The 12,536-nt window shown below is 42.7% G+C and overlaps 1 protein-coding gene across 2 annotated transcripts in view; it reads right to left on the bottom strand.

The window, feature by feature from the left end:
• The window catches only part of Znf697 (zinc finger protein 697), a 28,961-nt gene that overhangs the window by 10,214 nt on the left and 6,211 nt on the right, over positions 1 to 12,536 (bottom strand). Inside the window, exon 1 of one of the 2 annotated variants that reach the window (XM_048814593.1) lies at positions 1,703 to 2,352. The exons of the other annotated variant lie outside the window; for it this stretch is intronic. The gene's annotated coding sequence lies outside the window, so the exon portion shown is untranslated. Of the gene's footprint in view, positions 1 to 1,702; positions 2,353 to 12,536 lie in introns of those variants that run through there. 2 annotated transcript variants of the gene reach the window in all.

Genomic DNA, 12,536 nt, shown 5'->3' on the forward strand with positions numbered 1-12,536 from the left:
AGGAGGGGCGGGGGGGGGAGCTAGCAGCATAGGGGAGCTAAGGAGAGCAGGAAAGTTTATAGCTGATGAGGCATATATGGGTCTAAAGCTGAATGAGGAACAGGCAGGTGCTTCAACAAACCAACACCATCTGCAAGGGAGCTAGCCACCCCCTAGTCAGAAGGAATAGAAGACTAGAACAACAGGGAAGTGGGAATAGCCAATTCCACATTTTATTCTAATCACTGATAGAAACAAAAAAGCTGTGGGAGAGAGCCCTGGTTGGGAGCAGCACAACCACTGTGCTGTGTGACTGTGGGTAAGTATTTGCCCCCTCTGGACTTCTACTCAATGAGGCATTAGGGTTTGGGTTTGAATGTGCCTGAGTCCTCTTGTGGTCATGTGTCACATACTCGGGTAAGTTCATCTGAAGAGGCACTATGGTCAGGCTCAGGAGACAGCTTCTGCCCCAGCGTGGCAACTCACACCCCCCTAAAGATCCCCTTCACCTTTACACAGCCTTTGACTGCAGATCACATCAGTTAGGGTGGCACTGGGCAACCTCCCCAAGACTGTTCCAATCCCAGTTTCTAGAGCTTAACAACATTTTTGTGCCCCTTCCTTTACCCCAAAGTCTCGAGTCAATAAAGAAAACTCATCACCCTATGAAAATGCTCAAGTGCCTTCCAACCATACTCAACCCTACTGAAAATACTAATCAGCTCACCTGAAGACTTTGCTGCTGAGTGGAGGTAAATGTGATAAAGTACCTTTGAAAAAGAAAAAAAAAAAAAAAGAGAGAGAGAGGGAGGGAAGTGGGAGAGGGGAAGTGAAGCCATTGTAGAGCCAGAATTAGAATTTAACCTGAGTTTATTATTTTCCCAATGGCTACCTGCAAAATCTCTTTGATTTGAACAGAAGCCCCACTATGAATTTAACTGACTTTCCTGTGAAGGGGTTGGGGTAGACAAGCACACATGTCTCTCACACCTTCCTAGATTTTACAGAGAGAAACCAAGACTAGGAATAATAGCCAGTGTCTCAGCCTCTCAGAGATAAATCACTGGTTGCCCTCTCTCATCTTGGGAGCATTTTGGGTTTTTGTTTTTTTCTTGGACCCCACACTGCTCTGCCACTTCCCTGCCAGGAGATAACCTACTGCTATCAGGCTGGGAGCCAGTGTTCTATTGGAATAGATCTATGTGTCTATACCACAATTTAACAAGTCCCTCTCCACTGGCTGGTAACTGCAGGTAACTTGGGGTGACCATTTTCTGTATGAAGAACACTGAACAGGTGGCGTATCTCCTAGCCATAGTCAGGACTCCAACTGTCTTTTGGCATTTTCCCCTCCTCCTCTTCCTCCGCATGGGAGCAGCTAGTGAGAGCCTTGGACTGGGGAAGCAAAAGGGAAGGCAGTTGTGTCACTACACCTGGCAGCACCAGGCAGGGGTGGCCCAGTGGGGAAGGAGCCGGCCAGTGTGAGAACAGACCTCCTTGCCCATCCCTGAGGACCCTCGCAGCCCCGGCTGGTCTGGTGGGGAACCATGTGCTGTGCTGCTGTGCCCACTGCCAAGTGGCCCACAGCCAGGCCGGCAGGGCTGTCATGTCAGGGAAAGGAAGCAGCCGGGTGGGCAGAGGGCCAGGAGCAGCTCCCACTCAGCCGCCTCCAGGCTGCAACTCCTTTCCTGTCTCCCACTCGTCTTACAGGTCCCTTCCTTACCTCCTCAGTGGGGTGCTGGGAGGGCCAGCAAGAGTTGGAGGCGTCCTCCTGCCACTTCCCATACCCCCTGCCCACCACCGTCTCCCAAGGGAATTTTCCATACCAGAGTCCAGACAGGGACACCTGATTGGATTAGAGGTCTGGAAAAACAAATTTAGCCCGTGGTTCAAAGGTTGACTTCAACACCATAACTGGGGTCTAACCACGGATTCCAGGGGGTTAATCATTTGTCCATTTAAAGCACCAACCGAGTAAACCGTCAACTAGCCTCCCAGGGGATATGGCCGTCAATGTCCCAGCCTCATGGTGAGCTAACATTCGGAAAGATCTCAAAAGACAAAGCTACCTGGCTGTCTTTGCAGGGCATGCCTCTTACACAGACTGTGTCCCCATCTAAGGTAGGCAGCTGACTGTCCCCTTAGCTGGCTTTCCAGGTCACACACTCAGATCGTCCAGCCTTAAAGGCCAGCTGCCCAAGTGGCAGACTGCATGTAAGGTGAACATTAATTCCAGTCAGAGAACACCAAAAGATGACTGCAGCTAAGTGCTGACCACTCTCCAGACAGCAAAAGCTAAAATAATAAGGTTTCTGCTTTGCGGTTACTGCTGTTTTTTGTGGGGAGAGGGAAGCCCAAGTTAACAAGAGGAGGTTACTTGCCCAACACACACAAGGCACTAGGATCAGGACCCAGCAACACACATACATACAACCAAGGCAACAGAGAGATCAGTCCAGAAACCCACAGGTCAGCGCCAGTCAGACTCCTTCCAATCTTTGTGGTCAAGATGAGGACAATGTCCTTGTAGCCAGACATTTCCTATCCATTGATTGGGTGAGGGCCCCTCAGTTTGTCACAGCTGCCAAGCCTCCACCACCATCACCACCCAGTTCCCTCTTTGCACAATAAGACTTAGTGCAGTGCAGAGGCAGATCTTTAGTATACTTGAAGTTAGACTCTCTGCACTCAGGTGAAAAGCCACCAAAGCTAAAGGTCCTCATGCAGACATGACTCATCTCTATTCTAAATTTACTGATGAGAGCATTCTACCTGAAACAGGAATTCCTTCTGTAATTTTTTTTTTTTGTCCCCTGTGCTTGAAATTATACCACAATTACTACCTTTATACATTAACTTGTTTAGTTTTTTTCTTTTCTTCTTATGAAGCAAGGGAAGCCCAAGGCTATCCTCAGAAGAATGATCCTCACACAAGCTTTACAGCAGCTGGCTCAGATGTTCAATGACTGTATTCATGAAATACAAACATTTTGGAAATCTCTTGGTTCAAACTCCTTTTACAGAGAATAAACTGAGGCAAAGAAAGGGAAAATCAGAGTTACACACCCAAAGGCAGGTGATAGAAGAGTTGTGGCCGGAATCTCAGTATTCTCATGGCCTTGCCAATGATCTTTGCATCTCTATGATATAAAATGCCTCCTTAAAAAACAGTCAAATAAATCTGGGACATACATCTGCCCCTTTTATCCCTTTCCCCTCTGTTTGAGTCAGGGTTTTCCCAGAGAAACAGAACCAATGGATGGATATATATTTAGAAAGAGATTTATTATAAGGAATTAGCTTTTGCAGTTATGGAGGCTGGCAAATCCAAAATCTACAGGATGGGATGACAGGTTTGAAGACCAAGAGTAGATGCAGTTCTTGGCTGAGGGCCATCTGCTAGAGAGAACCCTCCTTGTTCAGGGAAAGCAGTCTTCTTGTTTCATTTAGGCCTTCAACTGATTGGATAAGGCTCACGCAAGTTGTGGGGGGCAATCAAGCATTACTCAAAAGTCCACTGATCTAAATGTTAACTTTATCCAAAAACACCCTCACAGAAACATCCAGGATGATGCTCAGCCACATATCTTGACACGCTGTGGCCGAGCCAAGTTAACACATCAAATTAACCATTATATATAGCTTAATGAAAAAGTACAATCAGCAATAATCCCATCGTAATTCAAAATTTACTTCTGAAAACATCTCCTTTTTCATGAAAACCATTATTACATACAAATACTTGGATAGAGTCTCAGAGTTATGTGCTGAAGAGGACAGAGGGGAAGAATCAAGATTAATCTTAAAGTATATGCAGGCATGAGTATGTGTGCACCAGAAAGAGGTTCAATTTAATAATCCATTTCTCTGAAGGAAAAAGAGAAAACATGAAATGTGGAAGGATTTACGCAAGATGTGGAATGTTAATGAACAGCCTCATATTAGAATCTTGTGCTAAGGTGGCCAGATGGGGTCAGGTAACCTCAGGAAAGCTTTCCCAACCCAGAGATTCTGAGATCCTCTTTCTACTGGAATGAACAAACCTCAAGAGAATATTCCTCATTCCTCATAACAAAAAAAGAAGTGTTGGGACATTTGATCTCCTGCCTCTCACTGCACATTCAACAGGAAAACCCGCCCTTCCAACTCTCTGCCCAGAATAACTGGTGTTACTGATGAGGAATGGCTGGTGTATTCCGGCCAGCCGGGAAATGCACCCCGTAAGCGACACTTCTGCATGTAACTGGCCAAGGTCTTCCCATAAAGAGATGGCAGGGGGAGAAAATGTAAAGAAGTCACTTTGCACACACTTAAAAACACATTTTTAAAAAAAACATACTTGTTTTACTCATTTCCTTAAAAATAACAGATAAGCAAAACCTAGATTATAGGAAACTAAAACACATAATCCAGCTTCTTCAATACCAATATAAAACGGTGACAAAAATGGCAAGAAACAGAAGGGAAACCTTATGGGTCAAAAGCCTAAGTGCTTATCAACCAACCTCACAGCAGAGACCTTGGATGAATCCCAATTCACATTAACAAACTACAAAAACAAAGTATAGGACCACTGAAAGAGCTGTGAATGCTGATTAGATATTTGCTATTAAGCTTCGTTTTTAAGGTGCTGGTATTGGATTACGTTTGCAAAGATTTCTTACATCTTTAATACATGAGATATTTACAGGTGAAATGACACGTCTGGAATTTGCTTCAGCGTATTTCCAAGGCGAAGGGGAACCAGGATGTGTTGATGGAACAAGATTGGCTGTATACCGACCTTGCTGAGGCTGGATGGTCGTATGTGTACGTTTATACGTTCTCTTCTATCCACTATTATATTTGCTATAAAACTTACTAAAAGAAGTTTTAAAATGGAAATCCAATTATATTTTTTTTTCTGAAACTTAGGATCGATTACATTCACTTAAATTGTGAGCAAAACAACAAAATGTCAATGATTTCCACAAAAGAAAGAGCCGGCTTTTACAAACCATACCAAATCAGGAATGATTACTGTGCTCCTGGATAGAGCTCACGGGAAGCAGGGACTGGAGCAGTGAAGTAAGAGAGCAAGGAAAAAAAAGAAAAAAAGAAAAAAAAACCTTAAATTTAATGTTTTTGGGTCTCTCCGCTCCACCACATTTTATGAGATTCAGGAATAGCTATTGCATCCAAAATAGAATCAGAATCCTGTTTCCACTTTTATCTACTTTCATATTTTTAAAGAACTCAAAGGACGCTGTCAGCTAGTGCTTATTCACTTCTACCATTAATTCAGTAATTTTAGGCTGAAAATTCAAAACCAAAGGGAAATAAACCAGGCTAGAGGCCCACGTTATGACAGCCTTTGAGGAATTAACCCAGGACAGTCACACTGAGGAAATGATGGGAGTATCCCACGGATTAAGTACTTCAGTAATGGATCATCCCCAGAATGATCTTCTAAGGGAATGAGAAATGTAAGGGCATGCAAAGATGAAAGGGAGGATAATAGCAAAAGTGATGTATGAAAATGCAATCTCCTTGAGATGAACCTTGTCAGGAACAGAATTACTTTGCTAGCCAAACCGGAGAACTTTAAAATGTAGATAGTGTCCTCCTCAGAGAAATTCAGAGGATGCCATCCAAACAGACTCATACCACAGAACAGAGACAGGAGCTAGAATGTATGTTCCCACTTTATTTTAGAAACCAAAAGCTTGCAGATTATTTTATTTCAGGCAATGGTGCACACAACTAGTCTTCAAGATGCTGCTTTGCTCTAGGAAGTGATGAATCTGTCTCAAGAAGGAGGCTGTAAGTGTCCAGGGCTCATTCATATCTTGAACATCACAGCCACCGAGACTCTCTGCTTGGTCTCCTGTGCTAGTTCCTATAGCATTTCCCAAAGAGCAACAGCACCACTCAAACTTGTAAACAGAATATTCTTTCTGAGGATGGGTTCTGGGCCTGGGTTCTAAGCCTTCAGAGCTCAAGAATACCCTGAAACTTATGTAAATGTATATGTGGACACTTCTTCCACAGAGAAGGCTCACAGCTTTTCCTTGGACCCCGAAAGGATCCATGGAACAAAGACAAAACAAACACAAATCCTGTTATAAACCACCGCTCTAAAGAACCCATAATACATTACAAATCATTAAAATATGTCAGAAGTGATCCAGAGTAGTTTTGGGGAAGAAGAGCAACTTCGCCACTATGTGCCACGAGATCTTCTGTTGGGCTGGCACAGAAGAGAAAATAATGGCAGTAAGCCCCAAACCAGGCAGCAGCACACACCCATCATGTGCAGGGGATGGAGAACGAGACCCCTGGCAACGGCAAACAGTCTGATCCAGTCTGTGATCTCAGCTAGCAGCCTATTTTGCAGATGAGCCCAGCAGAGAGGATCTAGAAAGGTAAAATGAATTACCCTTTAGCACCCCACATAACAGCAGACATGAGCTAGCATCTCAACTTTGGTTTCCTTCACCCCTTGATACTCAACCTAGTGGTACTTGGCTAACTGGGACTTTGAGATGTCGGCCTCCCAGCAACATTAATTCACCTGCTTTTCAAATCATCTGTGTTATCTGGCAGGTATATTCACAGAGAGGGAGTTTGCTCTTAGAGTCACTAATACACTGCCTCTCTGGGATATATCCCTAATTTATAAGTCTGACCCCGGTTTTATGGGTCCCTAGCTGCTTACTTGGGCTGTGAGTCAAATCACATTAATCAAACCATAACCTACTCAATACACAAAATGCTTCTGTTAGTTAATCCTCTTCTCGGAGGAAAAAGAATTAAGAATTAAAATCTGGCCAAAGTCACCAACTCATTCCTAACAAACCTTCAAAATGTCAGCAAAGTCATCTTGCCAACAAATAATATCATGAGAATTCCTGGGTAAAGAGGGTATTCTAAAAGTTACACAAAACTCTCCAAGAATGAGAGACCCAGTTCAGGATTAACAGGAAGTCAGGAAAGTAAACTGGGGAGATCAAGCACCCAGCTCATCCAATATGGGTCTTTAGGGCAAATCTTGTTTCTTGGATTCTTCTTTTCCATGACATCTTTTGCCCTGGATTTCATAGTTTGCATTGAGCCAAGGACATAGCTCAGTGGTCAAGCACTTGCCTCATGAGGTGCAAAGCCCTGGGTTCAATCCCTGGAATCACAAGAAATCAATTAATTACCTACTTTATCTTCCCTGAGTGGGAGGAGGTATAGAAGTGGGCTAGGTGGCAGGGCAGGCAGCTCATAAACTAAACTTTGCTGAAGAAAATATATAGGGATGATGAGAAAGTCTCACCACTTTGGATTAAAAATTTCTTTAAAAAACCTCCCATTTTCCAGATAAGAAAAATGAGGACCAAAGAAGATTCACACTTTGTTGGAACTCATGAAGGTATGCAGTTGGTGGAGAATTGGGACTACCACTCAGGTTACCTGATTCCTTCTATGCACAGTCTCCCTGCATCAGGTGCTCTCCAGCCTGCTCTGACATATTTATGGACAGTGCTCTGACTTGCATGACAGCATTTTGCTGCTTGCTGTCTTCCTTCCCCCCTCCCATCTCTTTTGGACTCCTGCTAATTTTTCCCCCTATTGTGACTTCAATAAGTTTTCTTCTAAAAAAAAAAAACAAAAAAAATATTCTTCAAACTTCTATCTGACCCTCTGAAATGGGTCAGATACAAGTTTGAAGAATATTTGTTAAGTCAACAAATATTCTGCAATGGTCTCTGAAATGATCTCTGACTTAATAAGTTTAGGATTATCTATTGCTTTCACTAGAGAAATACAGAACATCTTGTTGGCTAGAAAAAGCAGCTACTTGAATCAGCACTTACTTAATAGGGTGTCTTGGTAAACACCAAATAACTTCAAGTCCTTGGTATAGTATCTGAAAGAAAAGTCAGAGAGAAAGGAACACAGAAAGCCCATGAAGCTGTAGAGGTGGTGCAGACGGTACTGATTATCCTATTTTAAAACAATCAGAGTTTTTTTGTGGTCGTTTTGTGGTGCTTGTCTAGTGTCTTAAACTAAGCTACACCCCTGTCCATCCAAAAGGATCTTTAAAGACATTCTTCCATTTTAACTATGAAACCCTCTCATTAAAAAGGAGACTTTGTCATCCTGCAGTATCATTTTTTTTTAAATGCCTAAAACCAGTCATCAAATTATATATTCTATAACATTTCCTCCCAGTGTCATTTGTTTTGGCCAAATAAGTTTTCATTTTGTTTTTTGCTTTTGGTACCTGAGAATTGAACCCAGGGGTGCTTAACCACTGAGCTACATCCCCAGTCCTTTATTTTATCTTATTCTTTTTATTTTTAAAGAGGGTCTCACTGATTTTCCTAGGGTCTTCCTAAATGGCTGAGGTTGGCTTTGGACTTGTGATCCTCCTGCCTCAGACTCCTGAGTTGCTAAGATTACAGGCATTCACCACTGTATTCAACCCAAATAATTTTGGGTTTGGGGGGACTTGGGATTGAACCAGGGGCTCTCTATCCCTGAGCTATTAGGGATAATAGGAATCTGCCTTCCTATTTTTAAATTTTATTTTGAAACAGATCTTACTAAGTTGCTCAAGCTGGCTTTGCAATCCTCCTGCCTCAGCTTCCCAAGTAGCTGGGATTACAGGCGTGTGCCGCTATGGCCAGCTAAGGTCAAACAGATCTTACAGGCTACTGGGTAAAGGAGGAAAAGTTGCCAGTGAGCCCTGGTCAAAGCTAACATCACCCCACACACCAGTTTCCCCATGAGCCTGGGCTTCCAGGTATGAGCCAGCTCAGCAGATGATATTAACTGCTAACTTGAGTAAGCCAGGCTCCCATCAATAGCAGCTTTATTTTTCTGTCTTCCAAATCCTGTGGTCACATCTCCTGTGATCTCATCAACAACATTGTAAAAGGGTCTGGCATTGTAGCTCAATAACTGGCCACACAGAATACTCATCAAGATGCTCTCCCTGGAAATTCACTCTGTGCTTGGCCTCCCTCCGACTGAGTACAGAAGAATGAGCGATGATCTTGGGAATGAGCGATTCTTCTTGAACTTCACACTCTACCCTGTCTTCTCTTCTTACCTTACAAAACAGGTCAATTTTCAAGGGTTTGTTCCACATTTTCTTCTGTCTCTCTCAACGCTTTGACATCTTCCTGTAGTTTTAAATATGCACCTGCTCTGACCAGAGGCCTCACAAAGTTGAACCTCTCACCACAATCCCAGGCCTGCACTTCAGATCTACATTCCTAATGACGCCCCAGTGTTATAACCGAAGATCCAGAGTCCCAAAATGCTGCCATGCACATCCCAGGTAACAAGGGACAGGAGGCAGCTGAAATAAGGAGAAAAGCACACGCTATGCAGTCAGCAGCCCTCGGTTAATTCAGAAGATGGCCACATTTACACCGTATGCCTCGGGGACACTCATTTCACCTCTCCCAGTCTCAGTTACCTCATGGACACAATGTGCCAGAACGAGCCACCTTGAAAGGCTATTGTAAAGATTAAATGAATTTCCATTTGTAATACGAGTATCTGACCTGGGTCATTTCAAAAAGTTCCCAAAAGCTTGCTACAAATCAGCTCGGACAAGTGTCCACTCCTGTTAATGCCTTCTTTGTTCTTACTTCTCAGGCTCAAAACCCTGGAGTCAACTTTGACCTGTTCCTCACCCCTTTCAATCAAACCAGTTGCCATATCCTTCCTTTCTGAATTTCTCCTTTTATTTCATTGCCACTCTTACGGGAGTGGACACTCACCTAGTTAACACGTCACTCCCTTTATTCTTCTTTTCAGAAACCCCTAAATTACTGCACAAGTAGCACAGAGTCCAAGTCTCAACAAAGCAGCCCCTGACTCTCCTTCTTCACCTTAACCCCCAGCCCCAAAGGGCTGCTCTGCATCCTGCAGAAGGCATCATGTTTTCCTGTCTTGCCACACCGTCCCTCCTCAAGAAATCTGGGATGTCTCTCCCTTCCTGGAGGGAAGCAGGACCTATAGTGGTGAAAGGTTTGCGTCTCAGTTTTTCATTTAAAAAATGAGGTACTGGTGGAACCTACCTTATAGGAATATTTTAAATGTTCAGAATTATTTCATTTTGTATGACTCCTTATGATATACTTTTCCTTATCTTATTCTGCCTCATATTAGTTTTAAAAATAAATATCAGACTTAATAATTCATACCTTACTGTGGGCTCTCCCTCTCCCACGTCACCTCCCAACCATAAGTTCCTTGTGTTCACAAGTGGTGTTACAGTGATTCCACCACACCATGGGCCCTCACGTACTTCTTGAAATGAATACAATTAGGTGAAATTATTTCCTTCCTTGGGTCTCAAAGGGAAAAATTAAAGAGACTAGGAAATCTAGTGATCTAACCAAAAATCACAGCAGGTAAGACAGGGCCCCGGAAATAAGCTAGCTCTCCTGACTGCATCTGATAGCCCGTCAGCACCCAGAGCCAAGCATGCTTAATTATCCTGCTTAAGAGGCAGTCATGACAGAAAGTAGCAATTAGCTTCAAAAGTTAGACAGAACGTTCTCCAAAAAGAATTCTGCGTTCTTTGGTCAAATGTCAGCAGCCCTTGTCTGTATCAAATGGCCCTGTGGGTCCTTCCTCCACTCCCAGCTTTTAACCCTTGCTTCAGCTGTGCAAAGAATGGAGGTAGTGAGAGCTGTTTGTGTTCCTGGTGTAAAACGCTCCTCCACTCTCCCCTGATCTAACAGATCAACTGCTTCTCTCCCACCCAAGGAAAGATGGGAGTAGCAATAACAAGAAATTAAAATGATCAATGAGAAAAGACCAACACTCAATATTCTCAAAACAATAATGAGACCAAGAAAAAAGTAGGTAGCGGAAGATGGAAGGCAGGGAACTCATTCAAATACAGAGAAATTTGTATTTAAGAGTATCTATTTAGACTGAAATTAATGCTCTGGCAGTTTAAGGGTGTTTTATTTTATTTGTTGTTGTTTTTTCTTATAACCAGTGAGGCACAAATTTCTTGTTTTTCTCATCTTACCTACAAACAATCAGAAAACCCCTTTCTTAAAGGCCCAGAATTAAGCTGTGAAGCAAATATAAGCCCTTAAAGAAATCCGTAAAGATTAAATGCCATATAGGAAGTGGTGACCAGAAATATCTAGCAAACCACTAATTTGACCAATAAACACCTATTAGGGAAATAGAACCAACCATGTTCCTATGGTAACTATCACCTGGCCAATTCTGATTGTGGCTACACTATGGTTCAATTCAATTGACATTTACCTTATTTAAAAAAAAAAAAAATTTAAATGGGGGCGGGGGCACGAAGGGGTGTTTCTTCAAGTCTCTCACTCTTTGGTTTCCTATATCTGGTTTTATATTTAAAACATCTCTGGTACATGTATACCCCTCCCCCCCAAAAAAAGAAAAGAAATGATGAAAATTCATATACGCAAAAGAGAATAAGACAAGAAATCACAGACTGGAAGAAAATATTTGCAAAAGGAGTATCTGATAAAGGACTGCCATCCAAAATATACATAGAACTCTTAAAGCTCAACAATAAATAGCCCAATTTAAAAAAATGGGCAAAAAAGATCTGAACAGACATCTCACCAAAGAGAACATATAGATAGCAAGAAAGCATATGAAAAGATGCTCAAAATCATATGCCATTAAGGAACTGCAAATTAACTACAAGATGCCACTATCCACCTATTAGAATGGCCCAAATCTAAAACACAGACAACATTAAATTCTGGTAAAATGTGGAGCAAAAGAAACTTTCATTCACTGCCAGTGGGAATGCAAACTGGCACAGTCACTCTGAAAGTCCAAGTTTCTTACAAAACCAAGCAGGGACATAACTCTGACCATATGATCCAGCAGGTACACTTCTCGGCATTTATCCAACTGAGATGAAAATTTATGTCCACAAAAATTACCTGCATATCTTTATAACAGCTTTATTCACAATTGTCAAAACTTGGAAGCAACCAAAATATCAATTCATGAATGGATATATAAACTGTAGTACCTCCAGACACAGGATATTATTACACACTAGAAACAAATGAGCTGGGTATGGTGGCACACACTTGTAATCCCAGAGGATTGATTGGGAGGCTGAGACAGGAAGGTTGGGAGTTCAAAGCCAGCCTCAGCAAAAGCAAGGTGCTAAGCAACTCAGTGAGACCCTGTCTCTAAATAAAATACAAAACAGGGCTTGGGGGGTGGGGGGTGGGGGGCGGTGTGGCTCAGTGGCCAAGTGCAACTGAGTTCTATCCCTGCTACCCCACCCCTCTCCCCCCAAAAAATGAGCTATGAAGCCAGAAGGAAAGGGGAAGGAATCTTAAATATATGTTATGAAGTTTTAGGAAAATGCCAATCTGAAAAGGCTACCTAATATATATAATTCCAACTATATGACATTCTGGAAAAGGCAAAACTATGGAGAGAGTAAAAAGATCCATGGTTGCCAGGGGCTAGAGTGAGTGAGGGCTGACTAAGTGGGGCACAGGATTTTTAGAGCAGTCAAACTCTTCTTGTACAATAGTGGTGGATAC

The sequence above is a fragment of the Marmota marmota genome, unplaced genomic scaffold (assembly GCF_001458135.2).
Source record: "Marmota marmota marmota unplaced genomic scaffold, marMar, whole genome shotgun sequence".
Lineage (NCBI taxonomy): Eukaryota > Metazoa > Chordata > Mammalia > Rodentia > Sciuridae > Marmota > Marmota marmota.